This window comes from Scatophagus argus, chromosome 20 (genome assembly GCF_020382885.2).
Source record: "Scatophagus argus isolate fScaArg1 chromosome 20, fScaArg1.pri, whole genome shotgun sequence".
In the NCBI taxonomy this organism is placed as follows: Eukaryota; Metazoa; Chordata; class Actinopteri; family Scatophagidae; genus Scatophagus; species Scatophagus argus.
The window spans coordinates 11,311,823-11,319,305 of NC_058512.1; positions in this window are offsets into that span (position 1 = coordinate 11,311,823).

The following is a 7,483-nucleotide window of genomic DNA, read 5'->3' on the forward strand; positions in this document are numbered from 1 at the left end:
CAGGTCTCATAGGAGTCAGATATGATTGTCAGCTCACAGCCCATGATTTGTGAGGCGGAGTGCATTTTATCCAGCTGTTTCCTCTGTTGGGCAGTGGAGTTGCAAAACCACAGTGTAATGGAATTTTTAAGCTGTTCTATGAAGGCCGAATCCTAGAAAATCATCATTTTGAGCTGGCACAACAGTCTTTGAAAGTGAGGCTCATTTAAAAAAAAAAGAAGATTGTCTTTCACAATAACTTTAAACTGTTTAAATAGCCTGCTCCAAGTCCAGACTTTGTCCACCAGCTCTACAGTTTTGAAAATGCTCACTAGGGCTTCATTGTCAAACAGCAGCCCAACACAGATGAAGCATCAGGCCTCAATGTTTCAAAAGTAAGTCTTCTTACTGTTGTATAACCAGCAACCTCAGCCAATTTGAGATGCTGTCATCTGTGCATTGATCAAAACTGAGAATCGCTGAACTCTACAGTACAAGATATGTGAACTCTGTTTGAGTGTGGCCTTCTGAGTTACAGCCCCAGAGTGAAAAATCCTCAGTCTCACTCTGGCAGTTGAGACATAGATGACAATGTTATGTTTTAGGCTGTGATAGCCATAGCGCACAGGGCCCAGACAGGGCTTATGGAGCAGATTTGCATGTGTTTGAGGGGTGATGCAAACAGCCATCAACCCTGTGTTAGCCCTTTTACAGGAATTGTTCAAGGCCACTTCAACCTCCACTCCTTCCATTTTATCTCTTCATGAAGTTGAGTCATAAGTACAGGAATTGTACACATTTATTGCTAAGGCAATACAATAAAGCGTAGAGAAAATGTATGTCTTTTTGTGTCCATTTGTGATTTGTGTTGAGTTTGTATGCAGCTGTGTCACCTTTGACTAAGCTTCTTGTTTAGTCTGAACACACCTCTGATTCTTTTTAAGCATACAAATGTCCACTCAGAATTGGTATATTGATATTTGCAAAATTTTGTAACTGAAGGGTTATGTTGGTAGAATGATTTGGGTTATTTATGCAATAATTTCATACATAAAGGTGTGTCTCACACTTAAGCTGTGAGCGAAACACTATGGCAACACTTACTGTGTGAGGGGCAGCGATCAGACAAACGTAAACGTTACTTTTTGAGGTAAAGGTACATATTAGTTTCAAAAGTTAAATTGATATGATGTCTCTCTTGGGTTTTCTGTTGTCTCTCTATGTGGATGTGCATGCAATTTGTGTGATAGTGTTTTTGTGTGATTAATGGATTAGAGATGGTTAGAGAGGGTGCTGTCATGTTACATTATATCGAGTGACAAGCTTCACTGCTTCATCTCATAGACCATATCAGAGCAAACCCCTCACACTCCTGACAATTTTCTGCTTGAATGCATGTGCTTCTCAACACTGTAGGCACGTAAAGTGTGTGTGAACAATGAATGAACAATCTATCTGATATCAGTTCAGCAGGTTTCACAGGCTAACATTTCCAGCTCACTTTAAGTTCTTTGTTTTGAACATGTGGTGGAAGAAGCTGGTGGAGGATGTGTTTATCTTATAAACACTGTTGCACATCACATGTCTGTAAACTGGAAATGCCAAAATTAGCCATGCAAATCATTTGCCAACTAATCTGATAATTCTTTAGTTAGTTTAGTCATTTTTAAAGCAAAAATGTAAAACATTTGCTGGTTCAAGCTTCTTGAATTTAAGAATTTAGTTATTATAAATTTATTTGTATGTTTTTGAGGTGCAACTTGGAATTTTGCTTTCTGTCTTGCAGTTGTTTTAAAAATGTCTTTTTTTCTTTAATAACTTTTTTTCTGACATGTTTTGTAAAATGTTGCTGTGTTCCATGATGTAATTTTGTGAGATGCTGTTGCCTTTTCTTATTTGTTGACTGTTTTGTGAAATGTTGTTTTTTTCCCCCTGTAACTTTATTATTTGTCAAATGCTGTCATGTTTTGCAATTTGTTGACTTATTTCCCGAGAAGCTGTTGTATTTTTATTTATTTATTTTGCATTTTGGGTCTTGTTGTTGTGTGTTGTTGTTGTGTTTTCTGGAATGCCTTAATAAAATGCTTTTATAAAATGTGATTTTGTTTTGTGAGCCACGATCCATTCATTTTAAATATGCCACAGATAATACTTCAAGTTTGAATAACTGTACAACGTGTCAAAAAGAGACCACTCAAGCAACCTTTTAAAATCCACATTTGATTGAAATATTTTCTCATGAAAAAATTGTTCTAAATCTTTGTGGTATCAAAGAATTTGCTCTCACTGATTTATTTGCTGCCTGTCGACACGGTCTAAAGAAAACACAAGGCTCTTTGCTGGGATCAATAGAGTGGCTCTTTCAAACAGTTGTTGCCTCAGTCAATAAAGAACACTTTAATACCACATACATATTTTTGACAAGTCCAATCAAACTGATACAGAGCAAAGTTGAACAGTTAAATACCCACAAATAAACATCTAAAAGGAGTTCGAGAATGTGATACCCATCAAAACTCATCCATCCATTCATGCGTGTATGACCACTGGGGTGAAACGGTAACATCTTCACAGCCCAGAAGTGAGTGTGCTAATACACAATACCTTTGGAAAGCCTCCTAATCCCATTGCTATCTGTAGGAGTGGAGAGACAGAGTGTTTATGTACATAACACACTTGTCCTGGTTGAGATATAATTTCCCCTGGTCCCTTGTGTGAGCTGAGCAGAGTGTGGGAGAGAGGTTATATTTGCAAATATAAATTAATAGAAAAAATGACAGGGATAAAGAACAACAGGGGGGTGGTGAGTGGGTATCAGACAAAAAGTCCTATTCAGTCTTCAAGCTGACAGGCTCATACGATGAAAACCATGGGATGAGGTCCTGTACAATGTAGTTGCTTGTCAAATCATTCATCATCTGTGTTTGCAGGGTATAAGCAGCCAATCACAAGCAGTACTGAGCCGCGAGCGTGCACACGCACACACACACACACACTTTTGAACCAGTGCTATTCTTCCTTTTCTGGTGAAAAAGTGACATGGAGAAAAAAAAGAAAGATGGGGAGCAAACAGTGAGACAGAAAGTGAGTGAAGGTGAGAAAGGGTTGTAAACACTGGGTAAACACTTGCTTTGTGTGAAATTGAAAGCACAGAGCAGCTCCAGCAGTTGCATTAGTGACCCCATGGGAGTGACTGTTGGCTTCAGAGACACACACGGGCGATTGTACTTTGAGCAAACAAACACCCCGCAACAACTTCTGCTTCGGTACCCACTCTCAGTATTGAGCCATTTTTTTTCCAGGAAAGGCTTATTCTGTGTTCCTCACTAAATCACAGTCAATAGTTTCTTTGTAGAAATGTCATTCACGACTGACGGGTTTTGTCATGTCAATATGTGGATATGGTAGCATTTTCCAGACTTCACACTGTTTATGTCGTGTGTATGTGTGTATCTCACATTTGTATTGGATATGGAGGTGGCACAGCAATTAACATAATCCCAAACGCTGAGTAGACAGGAGAAGACAGGGACACAGTGTCCAGCTCTGGCACAGCATGTCTCATTATCTACTCATTTTGTCAGGAGGGCTGCAGGTGGGGTGCCGCTGAGGATGAGGAGGGGCTGAAGGGAGACAGGAAGGAAGAAAGACTCACAAAACCATTAAAATAACTGAAGGGTAATGGATGAAGAAATATAACTCAGTGTCTTTTTAAAAAGATGTGCAGGGAGGAAAGGATAAGGATAGAAACAACAAACAAACACAGCAATATCACGTTAAGCAAAATGAGAGCAGCAGGGAGAAAGAGTAAAAAGACAAATCAAGACAAATTGTAGTATAGCTTTGGTGCCTATGGGGAAAACTGTAAAACAGTGTACATATCAATAATTCTCCTCTCTCTTTGTCCCTTTCCTATACTGAATACAATGGGCTCCAAAAGTCCAAAGTCCAAGTTCAAAAGTTTGTTTAGACAACGCTGTCTACTGGAAATAATGAGTAAATTCACTGCATTTAGCACCTGTACAGCGCGATGTCCACCAACATATAAAAGTTTAGGTTTGAGAAGTGACGTGTGATAATTAAACACAATCTGTTTGCTCATGAGTTACCTATTATGATTATAACCACATAGAACACCTAAAAGGTCCAGTGTTTAGGATTCAGCAACATACTGAATCCTCAAGTTTTTCACCAGTTTACAATCACCTAAAACTAAGAACTGCTGTGTTTTCATTACCTTTTAACAAGCAGGTTGTCACACTGCTGTGGTTTCTACAATAGCCCAGAATGGACAAACCAAATATGGACGCTAGAGAAGGCTAAATAAAACACTACAGACAAAAAGTTTGGGTGGAATGATGTGTTCTACCATTTGCATTTCTCCGAGTGCACCTTCAGCTGAGACACTTTTCAGTTTAATTGTATAGGTGACTGTACAATGACAATAAAGGCTATCTTATCAAAATAGTTACATGACTGGGCAGCAGAATCTTGCAAAAATATAACATTCAGTCCTGGAAAAATGTTTTCACCATTTATCAAAAATGTCAGCTTGACATTAACAAAATATAGAGGAGTTCATCAGTGATCTAGTATTGCACTTTCATCAAGCTGGGGGACTCACAGAGGACACACACACACACACACACACAACCAGATGGCAAGTTTTTTACAGATTGTTCCCACAGTACGCACTTGCACACGCATGTTCTCAAAGAAAAGCTCCAAATTTAAATCCAAACATCAGATAAATGAATATGCTTCCCGACAAAATATTGTTGCTGCTGCTTTTGTTGATGGTGATTCTTCCATATTGATTGCAGGCTTCTCTTCCATACCTGTGATGTTCCTGGCTGGCTCTCTGCTGGTTGCCAACTACCCACCTCCATCAGTTCAGCAGACACCCACAAGCTATGACTATCAATAACATCTTCATATTCCAGTTTTATGCACAACCCTGAAAGTGTCTGTCTCCGCATCTCTCCAGTTCTTTTGTGTCTTCTGTCATCCTATCAATAACTGTCAGTCCATCTCTGTTGTTTTTCCACGCAGATCAGGGTAAAGTAGAACTGAAACACAAAATGACAAAAAGGGTGAACGTGAGCAAAAGCAACACTGATGTGACAAGACCTTGAAATGTGTAGGAGTGCCAAATCACATTAGACCTAACCAATCAACAACTGAAGGTCATATATGACAGCAAAGTTTACATGACATCTCATTCTTCCCTGCACATCTAAAACTCATTAAAAGTGGTGTAAAATAACACACAAAAGTCTTTAAAGGCATGAAATGACATGCAAAATATCCTTAAAATTGGTGTGCTTATATGCCATCTCATGGGATGGCATATAAGCACAAGCAAATAGATGTTTCCAGGGTAACTGGCGAAGCAAAGATCAGAGAAGGATATAAACCCAAAGCACAGGCAAACACAGAGTGCAGAAAAACACAAAGAAACCACTGACAAGAACCTGACCACAGCATTAGTATCACATCAGGCAAAGGTCTGATGAGGGGTGAGCGAAGAGCCAGGGTTTATGTGCTACTTGGGCTTGATGAGTGGATGGGTTTCGGGTGTGTGGGTTGAGTGGCAGCAGGAGTGAACAGAGAACCACACCCAGGCAGACTCACACACAAGAGACTAACAAGAAACACAAGGGAGGGCTAAACAGCAGGAGCACGAGGAATGCAGGATCGGCATAGCTGGACCACGACAGAATACAAATAAGTGAGCAGAGGAGTAACTAGCAGGCAGACAGACCAGGCAGAGTTCATCACTCCTCTGATTTCAGCAAACTGAAAGAAGACAGGCTGCCATTTTTTGTTTGTTTGTTTATTCATCATTAGGTGAACTGACGGGACTTTGGCATCGTTTTATTTCTCCGCTCTTTCTCTAACATGGGCAGATTTGATCAATTCTGGCAGACAGGTTTTGTTACTGTCACTTAAGTCCACTTGTGTGTTGTGGAGCCTCATCGGTTGCTACACTCCCTACCAGAGACTAAAGAGTTCTCGAGGACCCCATATTGCATCTCTTGAAAATCTACCTACCAGCCCTGTTAGATTAAATACAGAAAGAGTCAAACATTTTGGCAATGAAGAGTGTGTTTATAGTAAGACAGAAAGCAATGCATGTAGCTGGAAATGATTATAATGGGCAAGTTCTCTTACATTTAATATCAAAATCTCATGATGTTCTTATCAACAACAGAGGCATTTTGAATTGGGTTGGTGCACATAAACAAAATACTATATGAGAGATTGCTGAAAGTAGATCAGCAACAAAAGAAAAGAGAGGGTACCTAGAGGCCGAACATTATTTCAGTCTTCACACATCAGTGGGCTGCCTTGATAAGTTGGTGTATATTGCATAGATCCAGCAAAGCAAACAGGAGAACATTTTGCTGGAGAAATAAGGAGTTATGGAAGAATATTTTCTCTTTTCTTCAAAGTGATTGCAGATGTCCTCTCTCTTTTTTCTTTCTGTCAATCTGTATGTATCCATCTTTTATTTACTGCCATCTCTTTCCTCTTGTACCACTACAAAGTTGCCCTTTTATTATGCATGCCTTATTCACTTTTCATGCATTTATATATAAATTACCCAGATTGTAACTTTCAGTAGTTCATATTCTGTCACAGTTTTACAAGCATTGTATCTGATTGCAGCACAATCAGATAATCACATGTTGTTTTAATAGAAAAATCAGTCAATAATAATTGCAACCGCGATGTTATTTCATGCTGCTGCTTGGTTTGAAGGTGTGTGCAGCCTGTTGCATGAAGCTAGCATCGTAGCTGTTCCTTCTTGTTTACTTTCTTGCAAATATTAAAAATTATTCACTGAAGATAAAAATCCCAAAAATGACTGTTGTCTTGTTCCGCAGACAAATATTTCATAAACAACGGTGGCCAGTTCTAACCTCTGTGACAAACACACTGCTTTTCACAATATAAATCACCCTGTGTTTTGTCAGTCGAGTGCTTAAAAATGAGAAGTAGTGACATGAGATGAGTTTCATTTGTATTAGCAGTTAGTGATACTGTGAAAAATGAGTCAACAGAAAAAGATAAGATCAGACTCTATTAATCTCCGTGGGGAAATTTTGTTGTTACAGCAGTCAATATTTAGCAGGGCAAGACAAAATTATAAAAAATATAAAAGATTATAAAAAAAATACAAGGTTATATTAAAAGTATGAAAAATATACAATTCATAGATAGAAGATATATACAAATACAATCGAAGTATAGAGTAATGGTGGATGAATTCTATGAACAGTGAGGCTGTTATCAATGACATTTTTCAATGACAATGACATGACATGTCATGACATGTCATGACATGATAACATGACATGTTATCAATGACATTTTTTATCATTTGACATTCAATGACATACATGTGGATTACATGTATGTATCATTTGAATATGAAACCAGCACAAGAATGGTGGACTCCACCACCACCAGTAAAATCTATATATCAACATGCAAATAC